The sequence below is a fragment of the Setaria viridis genome, chromosome 7 (genome assembly GCF_005286985.2).
Source record: "Setaria viridis chromosome 7, Setaria_viridis_v4.0, whole genome shotgun sequence".
Taxonomy (NCBI): domain Eukaryota; kingdom Viridiplantae; phylum Streptophyta; class Magnoliopsida; order Poales; family Poaceae; genus Setaria; species Setaria viridis.
The window spans coordinates 10,205,598-10,222,128 of NC_048269.2; the positions used below are offsets into that span (position 1 = coordinate 10,205,598).

Genomic DNA, 16,531 nt, shown 5'->3' on the forward strand with positions numbered 1-16,531 from the left:
TCTTCATTAGAGATCGTTTAGGTATTCGAATATGCACCAAAAGATCAGGCTATTTTGGGCTGCGCGAATATCTCTAGGTTGACTTGATCTCGTGGATAACTTATCAAAACTCCAATTCTTCATGATTAAGTCTCCTTAGCCTTAGATTTATTGAATGCAGACACCTAAGGATCATGGTTGGGCTATGAAAGCACACATAGCCCATTTGGTGATCCATGGGCTTCCTCAACTAGGCTCGATTCATTTGGGCTTGCACTTCTAGGTGGACTTTGTGCAAATCATCCAATTTAGCTTGTACTTCCCATCATTTTGCAATATGATCCAAAATACAAGACACATGCAAATTTGAAGTTATTTTAGACGCCAAGTGGTGAGTTAGTATAAGAATATGTATGAAAACACCACTTAAATAGCACTTAAATTATGTCAATAATGAGCGTTTACAGCGCACCTCCAGTTTCCATGGTGGATGCCATGGTCAAAAGGGGCTCCGCATCCGTGCATGGCTGATGCCATCAATGCGCTGTGCTTGTGGAGGCCGAGATGTCGGGCACACTACAGATTTACACGGGGAAAGGTACCTAGTGCGCGTATCACAGGTGCCTGATGTGGCTACTCCTTGCCGGTCGCCTTCATCCCAGGCAGGCGGAGCATCCATGGCGGACAATGGAGGTGCTCCTTTTGCCCAGGGATGAGGCCTTATCTCTGCCGCTGTTGTTGCCGATCGGGGGTGTCTCCTTCACCCTCTTTCTCATCTCCCAACAACAGCGGGTTGCTCTTGTCTCCGAGCAGTCCTCCCTACTCATGGGAATCTCCTTCTCCATGGCACGGAGCTTCACGTTCATGCCCCGCGGAGCTCCCTTCATCCCTGTAGAACTTTTTTTTCTTTTTTTTGGCAGTAATGCCTGTGTACCTCCCTGTGTAAAACTCCAAAAGAAACCACTTTTTTGTTGGAGCACTTGGTCCCCTTTCGTGTTGTGCAGGGAATATGAATAAAGGATGGTGTTGTTTTGTTTTTTCCTTCCTGGGATGATGCCACTCCCCGTACTTGTGTTTGTGCTGGCAGAAAGGATAGTGGAGGCCGGGGGCCGCTTAGGTTTTCGCCATGCCTAGGGTCCGGGGAGGCCGGGAGCTAGGCGCTGACCGTTGGGACCCACCAGTCACTCGGCAACTATCATCTTAAAACACAAACACGTTCCTTGAACGTGCTTGTCCCGGGGATTATTTCTTTCAATATGAGTGAGTTGTGATCAAAGAATTGGACACAAAAGTTTTAAAAATTGCCATAAAAGGCGCACATGCTAGGATGCTAACACATGGTTGGAATCAATATTAAACTGATACATAGATAAGCCAGTACATAGGTGGGAGCCCCCGAGCAACTGTCTCGGGGATGAATGTCTCGGGGTAGTTGTCCTTGATGCCTGAGCACTGGGTCCCCTCATGTTATCTATGAGGTAGAACTTACGGAGATGTTCCATACATTGGGTAGTGTTATGTCATCTTCGTCGATCAACTTGACCGCGCCGGGCCGTCGTACTTCTGTCACCCGGAAGGCCCCCCCCCCCCCACATGGGGGATAGCTTGTTCTTGCCCTTCAGGGACTGGAAGTGTCGCAACACCAGGTCTCCAACCTGAAGTTCTCTCGGTTGGATGTATTGCTGGTGGTAGCAGCGTAGAGCTTGCTGGTACCGAGCCGGCCGCAACGCCGATCTGCACCTTGCTTCTTCTAGGTATAGAACGTCTTGTTGGCGCATCCGCTCTTGATCTTCTTCTTCTTAGGCGCCCACCCTTGGGGTTCCTAGGGTTAGCTTAGAGGGGAGGACAGCTACAACAAGAAATGTGTTGATCTATGACAAAAATTTTATGACACATTTGTTCTCGTCATATATTTATGACGTTTCTGGCTGAAAATGTCATAAAATTTTACATGCGAGCAAATTTAGTGATAAAGTTACGGAACGTCATAAAATGTGCCACTATAGCAAAAAAAAGAAATTAGCAGTCGCTGTTAAATGGTGGTTTTGTGATGATATAAGGTTCACAAAAATATCATAAACCAACCTGGGTCCCACATGTAAGTTTAATATGATAAATAGGGTGCTAAAATAAAAAGGAAAACATGCTCCTCCCGTGGGTCAAACCTGTTACCGATCAAATGGGAAGTCTTGGTAAGTTATGTTAGTCTGAGATGAAAAAAGGAAAGGAAAATAAAAAGAAAATAGTGTTGATAACAAGGCTCGAACCTTTGACCTCTTGAAGGTGCTGAGACAACACTACCACTGAGATATGAACTATGTATGTTTTTTTGAAAGGACACAATTTATATATTTTGGTTCTAAGAAGTGTGGTCCCAATACCAGTTGCAGGCTCAAGTATGGGTATATTTCTCATTTCTCGACACGTCATACACTACTGCAAGAGACTCATCGGCACCGTGCTCCTATTGGCTATGGCAAAGACTAGAGCTAGCGTCGGTGCGCAGATCTGCAACTGCCTGCGGTGGGAATGCTGAATCCTAGCGGGCCTAGCGGCAAAGGGAGGACGAGGAAGAGCTCTGATCAGGTCAGTCCTCTATTTTGTGCCGCTACTTGCCCCTATCATCATAGGTAAGGGGATTTCTGGATTTGGGGATCTGGGTTGAAGATACTAGATTATGATTTCGTCATACCCTTAGATTTGCATTCCGATTGGTGTTAGAATTTGTTAGTCTATACCTAATTTTAAGAGTTTATGCTAGAGAATGAAAGAGAATCACTTTCAGCCACAAAATCACTCCTCTGAGAGAATCAGCTCGCATAGGTGCATAGCAAAAATCATGTATCTAGTTTATAATTTGATAGGTTCATTTATTTTATTAGCTTCCACAGGTGCTTGGAGTCACTGATAGCTACAGATTACCATCGCATGATCATGATGTTATCGTTGTGGATTCTAAAAACAAGTGCAAGCACGGGTTGCCTTTCTATGTGAGGCATGATTGGACATTTGACAACCTTGGGCACCGGTATGCATGCTTCTGCGAGGTAAACCATAACTTGTTTCAATTCCAATAAACCTTGCTTCTACTTTTGATGTTAGTGTTATAAATGACGAATTGTATGAACGTAATCGATGTCTGCAGAATGAAGGGATGAAATGCGTGCCATTTAGGTGGGTTGATCCTGAATGGGATGCTAGGACTGAGGGTGTTCTGGTGAAGCTGATGAAGAGGAAGGGAAAAGCTGAAGAGGAAGCAAAGTGAAGAAGCATGTAGAATTGCTAAGAAGGAGGCCAATGACACAAACTAAGAAGGAGGCAACCAATTCCCTGAGGAACACGAGGAAGAAAATGAGAAACAATGCAGTGCTGAAGGAGCTAAAAAGGGAAAACCCTTACAACAATTACGATCCGAGGAAGTGGAACGAAGAATACGCAAAGGCTAGCATGGAGCTTGAAGAGACTGCCGCTGAGCTCTAGAAGGTGAAGGGACACTTGGACCATGCCACCAATGTGGTGAAGAGGGTCAAGCAATCGATGCTGGAGGCCAAATATAGAAGGAAACTCGTCAGGGATGATTAAAGGCATAATGTCACTCATCAGGGCAAATTATGATGAATGGCTATAACATGCCATCTTATGAAACTTGTTGTTGTTGTGAAGTTTGTTGCTTATTGCTGTTGTGAACTTTGTAGTGATGAATGGCAATGACATTCCATCTGATTATGCCATTTTGGTTTAAGCTACATTCAATTTGATTGCAGCATTTTTACCATTCAGAATTTAGATACGCTGCATAATTGAGGAACACTAATAATACAGATATTGGTAGTATATATACAAATGCATTACAAGAGTTACAATATGAAAGATCGAATCTTCTTATAGCTAGGCAACAACCATGTTCCTTGCGACCAAATGCAGTTCCCAAGATCCTGCGTAATGCGGATCACAGGATCATTATTGATGCCTGTGACATTTCTTATTCATTGCTGGTATAGCCAATATTGCCACTTTCATCATGCCGATCCGTTCTTAGGAAGTAAATGTGATTTCCCTTCAGGTTAGGCAAGCCACAAATGGCATGCTCTCGTACAAGAATGCACTTGCCAGGTCCAAACAAGAATTCTGGAATCTGGAGCTATCTTCTAGCGAATAGGCTACCAAATGTCACCGACGAATGAATGCAGAGTAAATTCCACCACCTCATCATCTCTCTTGTTGATGTCCCAGGTCCAAGTGTTGTGCATGCTCTCCTTCCGAACAACAAAGAACAATCAATCTTGACCTTGGAGTAGAGAAGAGTTGCTCATGTCAAGAGTCCATGATAACCGGAGTCCAACGACTTGAGGAGGTGATGGAAGATGAAGCCCCAAGTAGATCCATATGTGTTTGGAAGAACTACACCAAAAATCTTCTGAAGATATGGTAGTCAAGTCGGATTGGCTTCCCAAATGCCAGATGTAGACGGGCAATGATCCTAGCGATGGAGAAAATTTCAGGGGCCAAAAGTTAGTTATCACAAGAAATGACTCTGCGCTAGTAGCAATTTCCAAGACCAAGATACAAGCATCGAGAGCAGCCATATGGCACCATGTTGGATGTTGAGGAAGGATAATGTGCTCACGAGGAGATAAAGGATTCAGCAGGAGCGTGGAGCTCCCATCTCTGTTATCTACGGTGACTATGCGTCCAGATCCGCTGCAACCAATCAAACTAGTCCTTTTCCAAGCTAATGCTAGAAAGGAGACCTCAAAAAGCCAGTGATCCACGATGGATGCGAATGTCAATGTTCCAGATTCACCGATATCTTCGGATTTCATAATCCAAGGGTCAAACAAGCATGCCTCACCTGAACCAGCGCAGTTCCAACTCTTACAGAGTGCTTTGTACCTAATGAAATATCTTGCATCACTGATCTTATTGGTGATGCTCACAACAAGATATGGCATAAGATTTGCCCAAGAAGGACCCATGATTGACTGGACAGCATGAGAAGAAGGTAGAGGGAGAGTAAAGGAGGACTCGTGATAGATAGAGAAGAGGGAAGTTATGGACGAGGCAGAGGTTTTAGTTCCAAGGAAGAGAAATGATGATGGAGTGGAAGCGGATGTCAAACTTCCAGTGTATTGATGTTTTGTAGAAAGGACCTTCCTAACTAACAATTGCATCTATCTGTTTGTGTACACCAGATTGTCTTGTTTAACTTCTATTTACCATATCGGACTTTCATATATAACAATGATATATTCATGGGCATATTTGATCTTAGTACAATGTATCGCTTGTTTAAATGCTATGGCTTGTATGTATTTCAAATGAAATTATGTATTTGAATCCGAGGAATGAAATTATGTATTTCTATCAGTAATGAACCCATGTGGAACTCATGGAGAGATTGTGTGGAGCAGTTGCAACTATAAATTAAATGTTATCATGCAATGAATTAATGTGTTGAAAATAGTAAATGCCCATTGAGGATTGCCTACGAAATGATTTTACATTACTTTCCGTGGGCCAATTGTCAATATGGGCATCGTCACTTTATATTATTGCAACCGCCAAAAAACCCCAGTTTGGCTCTTGTTGAGTAAGCTACTTCTTCATTCTTGCAACCACCAAAAAACCCTAGTCTGGTAGCGTGCCTCTTCCTTTCCCTATGGCGCCATCATCTCGTAAAGCGACGGTGTATGTCACATCCTCTGATGAAGAGGAGAAAGATCCAAGGTACGTTCCCACGAATTTGGAGTCGAGCAATTCGTTATCACCTAGAGTGATGGCGGATACATCCTCTGATGATTTGGAGCTTGTGGAACAAATTGAAATCGCCGATCAGGTGCCTCTCCGACGTCGCACCATCCGCAAGTCAGCCAGAGGTGGCCGTGGTCAGAGGCATGGAAGCACCGCCACTTAGCTAGAGCTTGTGCGAATGATTTCAACCTTTGTCACATGTTCTTGTGCTTGTTTATTTGTCCGCTCTAAATTTATACTTAAACAAATGCATCAACTAAAGTTTAACTGCATCCTGTTTCAGCTAGCCAGAGGGTTAACATCTGTAGTCACTCCTTTTCAGTCCAGCTCCAGGGTAACAAACTAAGCACATGATGATTATTGACGTTCATTTTTTCCTTAGTTTAAATCAATTACAAGATCACAATTTGATTTTGGATCCACTGTTGCTAGCTAGAAGTTATCAAATCAATTATGCTTCTTGCAAACCAAGAACATGATGTGGCAGCGGAGTACTCAAGAAGCTCTACTAAATCCTTATGCGGCATTGTTGATGAGGAGCAAGTTGACGCCGACAAACAGGATGGGGTACAACTTCAACAACAGTTTGTTGGTCACCAGCATGAGTTAGCTACCTTGAAGAAGAAGACAGAAGAATCAAAATCAACTCTCAAATTGTAGTCAGCCGAGATTGAGAAATTGAAGATAGTAACACAAGATAGTGAAGCACTCCTTCGTCAACTGCTAACCTACACAAGAGGTTAAGATCAATGCTCTACTTTATCTTTAGATATTATGACCTGCATGCAGCTTTGTTAACCTCTGTTCCTTGTGAGATAGTTATCTTGTAATAGATTGTGATATGTGATGAACAATATGGTAGTGGTTGTCTCGATGGGGAATAATAATTTATTTTCTTGTATACATAAATATGTGTGCTTTGTTTATTATTTTGCCAACCGGATCGGAATTGAAATGAAATCAATTATTTGTCAGGCTAGATTGGTTAAATTTATGTTTGCCTTAAGTGGGCTTAGTCCAATTATAAGTAGGCCAAAAGTCAATTTCATTCATAAGTCAGAACTAAAAGGGTCGCAAATAATTTGCACAACTTTTGAGCTCAACCCAACAACAAATGGGCCTACCAGAATCAATTTTGGGCTATTTGAACAATATTGGCCTGTGGGAACAAATTTGGGCTCAACCCAATCACAAATGGGACTACTGGAATCAATTTAGGCTATCGAAACAACATAGCCTGTGGGAACAATTTTGGGCTCGACTCAACAACAAATGGGCCAAATTCTTTTTATAATAAAATAATTTGTCACAATTATCACGCCACATCGGATGCCACATTAGATTGTGTCCATCATGGCAAAATATTAGGAACCACATTATAACGTTTCTGTTTAACGATTCGTAGGCGTCATAATATTAGTGATGCAATGAAATAAGGAACGTCACTAGTCGCGGTTTATGATGCTCGACTAATGATGAAGGGTTTTCATCACTCCCGCATCATAAATCACGGTTTATGATACAAACAAATGCATTTATGATACTTTTTGGTTCATCATAGGTCAGAAGATTTCTTGTAGTGTGCTTCCGCCCCATAGACCAAGAGGAAAGGATTTTCTCCCGTGGCCCTGTTGGGTGTTGTTCGATTGGCCCACACCACTGCTGGCAACTCATTGATCCACCCGGTACCATGCTTCTTGAGCTGGTTGTAGGTTCTCATCTTAAGCCCTTTGAGCACTTCTGCATTGGCCCTTTCCACCTGTCCATTGCTTCTGGGTTGAGCGACGGACGTGAAGCATAACATGATGTTCATGTCTTCGCAGTAGTCACCAAAGAGGGTGCTAGTGAATTGCATCCCGTTGTCAATGATGATCCTCTTGGGTATGCCGAAACGGGCCACATGGTCTTTTATGAACTTCAAGGCTGATCCCTTGTTTGCTTTGACGACCAGTACCACTTCTGGCCACTTGGTCAACTTGTCCACTGTGACATACAACCATTCGTACCCTCCAACCGCTTCCAGAAATGGTCCTAGGATGTCCAGCCCCCAAACCACGAATGGACATGACAGGGGGATGGTGTTGAGCGCCTGCACTAGTTGATGGACCTGCTTTGCGTGGAACTGACATGCCCTGCAGTGCTTAGCTAGTTTGTCTTTATCCTCGAGAGCTGTCGGCCAGTAGAAGCCCTGCTGGAAAGCCTTCCCGACTAGCGTGCGGGAGGAGGAGTGACTCCCGCGCTCACCCTCATGGAACTCAACGAGGAGCTCGCCACCCTCTTCCTAGGATATGCACCTTAGGAGGACCCTATCCGTGTCACGTCGATATAGATCTCCATCTATCATGACGTAGCATTTGGACTGTCGTGCGATCCTCTCCGTGATGGTGTCATCCTCAGGAAGGATGTTTTCCTTCAGGAAGCCGCGGATGTCATCCATCCATGAGGGTTCCTAAGAACATATGGGAAGTGTGGAGCTTCCCTCTTGTAGCATGCCCTGGGTACCCCCACTCAACAGCAGGGTTCCTCCTATGCTACAGTCGGCAACTGTAGCGGTGGGACGTACAGACGCTCCTCGAAAACCTAGGGAGGTAGAGGTGCTCAAGAAGAGGCGAGCCTGGATAGCTCATCGGCATTAGCGTTGTCCTTCCTAGGGATGCGTCGGAGCTCCATCCCATCGAAATGTCGCTCCATCCGCCGGTCCTCAGTGATGGACGTGGCCATCTAGGGGTCCACGCATTGATACTCCTTGGAGACCTGATTGACCACCAGCTAGGAGTCTCCCTTCACAAGTAGTCGTCGGATCCCTGATTCGGCAGCCGCTTGGAGCCCGGTGACCAGACCCTCATACTCTGCCATGTTGTTGGTAGCCTGGAAGTCGAGCTATATCGAATAGCGGAGGACCTCCCCCGTAGGTGCGGTGAGGACCGCACCAGCCCCTGCGCCATGCAGGGTGAGCAATCCGTTGAAGTTTATGGTCCAATACTCTAGTGTCCATGGCTTCCCATCTCCCACGTCGATGAATCCCAGGACGGTCTCCTTCTCCAAGCAAGGTACGGGGGTCCACTCAGCGATGAAGTCCGCTAGGGCCTAGCTCTTGATTGCATGGCGAGGGGTGAACTGGAGCCTGAACTCGGCCAGTTCGATGGACCATTTCACCATTCACACGGTACCTTCCCGATCCCTAAGGATCAGGGCTAGGGGGTATTACGTCACCACCATTATCGGGTGCGCTTGAAAGTAGTGCCGCAGCTTTCAGGGTGCCATCAGAATGGTGTACAACATGTTCTGCGCTTGGGGGTACCGCTCCTTGGCATCCCGCAGTACATCACTGACGAAATACACCGGGCGCTTGTTGGTATAATTAATGAATGTGAATGAATCTATAAGCGCATGGATACTGTTGTAGCTTTTACCTCAAAGTACTCCAAGGGTATTGAATCCAAGGGAACGTGTGTGTATACCTACGATTCTAGTGTCCAAGGACAACCAACCAAAGGTGTGTGAAAGGTAGAGAGGGTTCCTATGGATAGCACTAGATAAGTTAAAAGTTGATCTTTCGGGTCAGAATACGCGCTTAGGGAACCGGCTTACCCTGAATTAGTCAGGCATGTCCGGCCAATGGCTTTACGCTATATCCGAACGTGCAGAATTACGAAGGACCAATAGGGTTGTCACCACCTACGGCCTACTTCTGCGTCCCGGGGATATAACGCAAATGAAGGATAACGCTTAGTCTAGACACCACGTCTATGCTACTGATTACTATTGCAACCTAACAACATCTATCGACCTGTAGTAGATATACAACACTCCGTATAAATATGGAGCAATGAACCTGCGAGTAAGAAAACTAATCTCACTTATAAATAAGTCCTGAACCAAAGAAGGAATCACAAATACTTACTTACTTATACCAAATAAAGCTAGCATCCATAGAGATACATGGCTAGAGTATAATGCTGAGGAACTCAGCACTCCTCTGAGCTACTCCATCTCTCTCTCGCTCTCCCTATCCTAAGTACTAGCCTAAGTAAGGCTTCACCATGGAGCTCTTCTCTTGATAGGAGTGGAAGGTGTGGTGGTGGTTGATGTTGTTGTCATGAAATTAGACCCCTCCCCTTGTATTTATAGGCACTTGGGTTGGTTCCAGGCAGGAATATTCGGGGAATATTCCACAACCACATTTGGGAAACTATAAACTGCTACCATGTGTTGGCTGGAGATGAGAGGGGACAGTAGGGGTTCAGCCGAACCAGGGGTTCGGCCGACCTCCCACAACAACCTCTTGCACCGCTTTTGCTTTGTGTCGCTGCCCTGTGGGTCCTCATGTGGGTAAAGGGTGCTTGGTGGTGGATGTAGTCGATTTCCTTTCGGTTGTGGGTCCATGAATCCATGTGCTTACTCTTGAGGTGTGTTTTCTCTCTTAATGGACCTGCATACAAATATTCACCAACACTTGTGGAATTTGTTTGTAATAATTCCTACCACTACTGTTGATGTTCCTCTTTTCTGTGTTTATGCAAGAGTTGACGGCCTAAATTTGGTAGTTAAGAGTCGTCAACAACACCCCCACACTTTGCCTTTGCTCATCCTCAAGTGAATGAGAAAGGACTAAGGTGAAACATAACTTTCATGGTTGAAGCGAGCATAAGAGATAATTCCAAACCATACCTTACACCTATGAACTTTGAAGTGCCTATCATGCCATCTTGGGTAGTTGAGGAATGGAACGATCTTGAATCAAGTCACCTCAACTCCTTATGTCAAGTAGCTTAGGGATTTTTAAATAAGTTTTCAAAAACAAACCTTGCTTAGCTCCTCATTTGATTCTCTAGATCGCTCAATATGTATATGTCCTTACCAAGGCATTTGACTTGCCTTTCTTCATCCTACTTCTAATGATGGCTATATGTCGAGCTCAAGGTAGGGTATGAACAATAAGGCATACTTGTATCAAATATATTGCAAAGTCAAAGATCGGATCCAAGGAGAAAACAAGTCATACAATTAGATCAAGATGTGCATGTGTATGGATATGGTGGATGTAATGGGATATGACAATGGAAGATCCTTTTTGTATGATCTCTCTTCCTTTGTAAATCTTTTTTGAGAACATGGCTATCTTTCTTTTTTCTATTTCTTGGACCTTCATGTGTCCAACTTTTTTTTCAATACTTGGACCTTCATGTGTCCATATATTTTTTTGATGGCCCATGTCTGTTTTGTAATAATAACTAAAGAGAGAGGTCAACACATATGATGGAGCATTTATCTTGTGGAATGAATGGATGGTACAATGCTAACTTCTCATAGAAGCATAGCAAGGGGGTATATGGTGTGTACATGAATCTTGATCATGAAAGCATGAAAATAATTCTTCCAAGGGTCACAACAATTTGACAAAGTTCAATGCAAAGACAAGCAGTTTTCAAGATATCTCGTCATATGACTTTGGTAGGACTTTGGCATATCAAAGAGGAGCTTTGCAAAGGGTTTTCAAAATTTTCAAATAGATTTCCCAAGCACTTAAACATCAAGAGCGAAGATCATATCATTGAACCATATCTCAAACTTCAACTACTTAGATGAGCATGTTGTCCTAAAGATATTTGTTCACAAGCATCAAGATGATAAGTATGGAATAAAACATATGCAAGCTAACCATAGAAAGCATGTAGAGCAGGTGGAGCACATTGGTTCATTTTATTTGAGTTTGATTTAAAGGATTAGATTTAAAATTCATTCAAACTCATGAATCAGGGATAAAGAGTCACAAACCGACACGGTGGACAAAGATGGGCCTAAGTGGGCCACCCCTTGGGTCGACCGAACCATGGGTTCGGCCGAACCCTTGTGGGCCTAGCTCTTGCTCACCTTTCGCGTACGTGATGGTGCAGCATGGTGTGCTTTGTTTGTGGGTGTGTGTGCATCGTTTCAGCTCTAGAGACTCTATGGCTCTCTCCCACACTTATTTTGTACCTAGGTGCTTCTTCCAAAAGACAAGTAAGTGACACGAGGACTCTACGGGGCTGGATGACCGGTGAGTCAAATTTTATTGAAATCAAAATGGAGGCGCTTACAATTCTGAAGTGGCCTTGTACAAGCGCTTTATCTTAGTGCAAAGACCATGGCGGAGAACACAGAAGTCATCCTTAAGTTCTTCTGTTTCTAACTTCCACTTTGCTAATGCATCACTAAGCCTCCTATTTTCTAAATGCAAATCTACGATCATGGAGGTTAGCTGCTTAACTGTGGGGGCCTTTGGAGATTTCTCTTTACTATCCTAAAACTAGCCCCTCGACCTTCTGATTGGCAGCAGTGAGATGTGTTGCCTGACCTTGTCACCATCTGAAGATGAATTGAGCAATCCAGCCAATTCCCTCTCCAAAGGTGAGAGGTACAGCTTGAGCTCTCCGTCACCACCATCCGGGGTTCTTACCCCAAATACTTGGAAGTGAGTATGTGGTGGTGGATTCTCTGCCCATAAATCCTCCTCATAACCATGGCAGAATGCATCGCCGTTCTTGTTGAACAGAGACCCGGCTAGCGCTCACCTGGCTTCAAGGGTGGCCCTGGATACTCATCGTATTTCAGCCTTCTATAGGGACTTGATGCATGCGTCCGCATTCTGGAGTCCTCCTTGGCGAGGGCGAGCGAGCAGTCGAGCGGGAGGGTGAGGCGGCGCTGGCCTGGTTCGGCCGAACCCCTGGCGGTGCCCCTCGTGCCCCTGCTTCACCCTTCAGGTGGTATGACGGCCAAGGGCTCGACCTCTAGTGTGTGGACCTCCTCTATCGCTAGATCGCTGATGGGGACAATGGCATTCGCTAGATCGATCTCCCCATCAAGATCAAAGGTCGAGCCCGGGTTGGTGAAGGGAATGAGGCCTTTGCTAGCCATGGTGGTGAGTAGGGGTTTTTGGTGTGGATCTTAGTAGATTTGATGGAGATGAGAGTGAAGTGAAGAAGGAGAGGAGGAGGAGGAGGTTTTAAAGAAGGATCCCCTCTCCTGTGATGCTCAAATCCAATGGGACAATGAGGGATGAGTCAAGGGATGTTGGAGGAGCGTCTGTGCAAAGGCTGGAAGGCGGTGGCACTCAGACTGGTTTGACCAAACCCTTCTAGGCTTCATTGGGCCTCCCGTTGCTTGTATGCATGCGTGTTGTAGAGAGGGAAGTAGAGAGATTGGGCCCAACCACTGTATGAGCTGGGACTTTGGTAAAATCTAGGAAAGAGCTAGGGTCAATGACATTGACCTTCTCTTAGCTTCAGTTTTATCTAAGCTGACATATATTTCTATGGAGATTGTAGTGGTGGACTTACCTTAACGACATACCTTAGCCATCGCGGGGTATGATTACGCCTTGTGACGATCTTGTGTTGATGATGTGTATTGTGCTTGCGGTGGTGATGTCATCCTCTCGATGCACCTCCTCCCCTGATTCTCTCCATTCTTAATGTGTCCTCTCGTAACCTGTCAAGTTAGTGTCCCACGAATACTCGAAGGATAAACTTCCTTACAAAATATTTCATTTAGATAATAGGAAACTTATGAGCTTGGGCATCTCATGGTGATTCCTTGCTCAACCACATGTACGTCCACCTTGCTCCGACAATTGGGATGGATCAATAGTGTCTTGGCTGCAAGGTTAGTGCACACATACAACTATGAGCCCTGCATAGATATTATGATAAAGAAGAACCACATACAATCATCCTAAAGGGCATTTATGATGGGAAACCCCTAGGTGATCATGCGACTCGTAGTGCCTTAGCACAACAGACGACATATCTCGAAGATATATAGGATGAGCATGATTCTTTGTGATGAATCAGCATGAAACTTCATGCTCATCGAGTGAGTGGCCTGATCTCCGAATAGAACAACTCAATAATGTCCATGGCCCCATAATGAAAGAGAATGTGTAACACTGTGGGCCAATGGAATGATTCGAGTTCGGGTCGTGAGGGAAATGAATTTCTTTCAACTCATCCCCTCCTTAGGTAGAGAGCTTCACGTTTCATCAAAGATGAGTGTTGTGGCAAAGTAATCTAGCCTAAGCTTCCAATAGAAGTTCATTTGATATGAAGGGTGAACATAACTACTATTGGGCACAAAGGAGTGAGATATAAGTTGTAAATCACTTGATTTGATTGGCATCGATCTTTAGTCGAGGATAAAGATATGAGTTTGTTTCACTCGATTCGATCAGCGCGGCCTCTGTGATCCCTTGACCAAAAAGATAAGCCCTATGGACTACGATGTGGTGGTCAATGCCAAGGTATATTCCTCGATGTGTACAAAAAAACCTTGGATGTCACCATGACATGGGAACATGATAGGCTTTCTTATGGTAGCTCTTCTAGGAAGTTGTGGTTGAAACAGATGAGTCATTAAGAATGATCCTCCTCTTTCAACCACTTCTTCCTCAACCTCCCTCAATTCAGAAGGAAGCACCATAAGGGAATTTGGGGGTAGGATTCGCATGCGACGTTGTTTCCCCAAGATTCCTGCTATTTAGGAAAGGTATCTTCAGTAGAGTTTTGGATATAGTCGAGATAAAAGCTCGAACTCTGCTGATGATATTCCTTCGTTGCTCAATGTGCTCTCCTCCTAACGAGGCACGTCATGCAGATCGACTGGGGGAGTAGTTTCTGGGATGCGCTCCAAGATTTCCTTCCGTTCTGTCGGATCCTTAAGCAAAAACGTGCATTCGAAGAGGGCATCAAGTTGCAAGCCAACGTCCTCCAATAATCCTAACTAAAAGTGTTGAAGCAAAATGTGGTTGGGTATGGACAATACTGGGGAAATCTCCGTAAGAGCAGTGAAATAAGCCCATGTTGCACCTAGCAATTCCACCTCTCGCTGCTTGAAGCAGAGAAGCTTAACTCGCAAAGAAGCAATGCAGGATGAAGGAAAGAGGGAGGAGCAAAATCTAGCCCTCAGCTCTTCCCAATTATTGATCACACTCTCCTCTATGTGAAGGTACTATTTTCTCACTATCCCTGAGAGGGAAAACAAGAAAAGCTTCTTCTTAAGAGCGTCTTGTGTCAAGCCAAATATTCTCTGGCAAGAACACAAGTGCTCAAAGTCTCGCAGGTGATGGTAGGGGTTCTCATAGCTTAACCCCAAGAAGGAATTTTCCTGAACTAGCTCTATGAGTGAGGGACGAATCTCGTAGCCGGATGAGGAATTGGGTTCCAAAAAGGATGGCCCTTAAGACTCGCCCCAAAGGTCGATTTCCTTTAGGTTGTGGGCGCATGAATCTGTGTGCTTGCTCCTGATTAGTTGAGAGTGTGTTTCCTTGCTCTTGAGGTGTGTTTTCTCCCTTAATGGATCTACATACAAATATTCACCAACACTTGTGGAATTCGTTAGTAATAACTCCTACCACTACTGTTGATGTTCATCTTTTCTGTGTTTATGTAGAAGTTGATGGCCTAGATTTGGTACTTAAGAGCTGTCAACAACGCTGTTCCTTCCTGGTTTGCCCCGAGGTGGTGCAGTCAGGGTCTTAGGGGGTGAGACCCCAGGATGACCCTCCATCCACCCATCAAGCCCCTAGGCCCCAGGCATCCCGGGAGGGGCCTCAACTGGCACTGCTTCCTCGGGGCCATCGTTGGGAGCCATCGGGCAGGGCTCATCGGTGGTGTGTTCAGGCGGTGCGCCGCTCCTACTGGGAAGTAGGTCCTGCTCTTCCCTTTCGACTACAAGAGCCGCACTCACTACCTGTGGAGTTGCGGCGACGTACAGGAGCAGTGGCTCCTCATTCTTGGGGGCGACTAACGTCGGTGGCGTTGAGATGTATAGCTTCATCTGCTTCTAGGCTTCACTTGCTTCCTCGATCCACTCGAAATGCCCTGTCTTCTTGAGTAGCCAAATGAGTAGGAGCCCCCATTCCCCGAGTCTTAAGATGGAACGTCCTAGAGTTGCCATGCAGCCAATAAGGCACTACACATCCTTCAGGTGGGTGGGAGGCTGCATACACTCGACGGGTTCTAGCTTCTCGGGGTTGGCTTCTATCCCTTGATTGGAGATGAGGAAGCCCATGAGCTTCCCTAATGGTATCCTGAACACGCACTTCTCTAGGTTGAGCTTCAGGTGCGTCACTCGTAGATTGTCGAACATAGCAGACAGATCTTCGAGTAGTGTAGCCTGATCCCGGGTTTTGATGATGATGTTGTTGACACACGCCTCGACATTTCGACCCTGTTGGTCTCCTAGCGTGATGCGCATGGTCCACTAGAAAGTGGAACCTGCATTCTTTAGGCTGAATGGGATGCGTGCGTAACAATACATTCCCATCGGGGTAGTGAACGCTATCTTCTCCTCGTCCTCCCTTCCCATGCTTATCTGGTGGTACCCGGAGTACACATCTAGAAAGCAAAGGAGGTCGCATCCCGCCGTGGAATTGACAACCTGGTCAATGCAGGGTAGCGGAAAAGGATCCTTTGGGTAGGCCTTGTTGAGGTCAGTGTAGTCGACGCACATCCGGAGCTTCCCGTTTGCCTTCGTCACGATGACTGGGTTAGCCAACCACTCAAGGTGGAGGACCTCCCAGATGATGCTAGCCTCTAGCATTTTTTGAACCTACTCGCGGATGAAGTCTTGCCTTTTTGGAGCCTGCCATCGTACTTTTTGCTGTACAGGTCGCGCGTCGGGATGCATGGCTAGCTTGTGCTCGATCACCTTCCTAGGGACCCGGTCATGTACAACGGCTCCCACATGAACACGTCGGCATTTGCCCGGAGGAAGGTGATGAGCGTGCTTTCCTATTTGCCACCCAGCTGGGCCTCTATTTTAA

At 45.4% G+C, this 16,531-nt stretch overlaps 1 pseudogene; it reads right to left on the reverse strand.

The window, feature by feature from the left end:
• Positions 1 to 1,450: 1,450 nt before the first annotated feature.
• Positions 1,451 to 15,963, reverse strand: LOC140223415 (uncharacterized; annotated as a pseudogene).
• Positions 15,964 to 16,531: the final 568 nt, after the last annotated feature.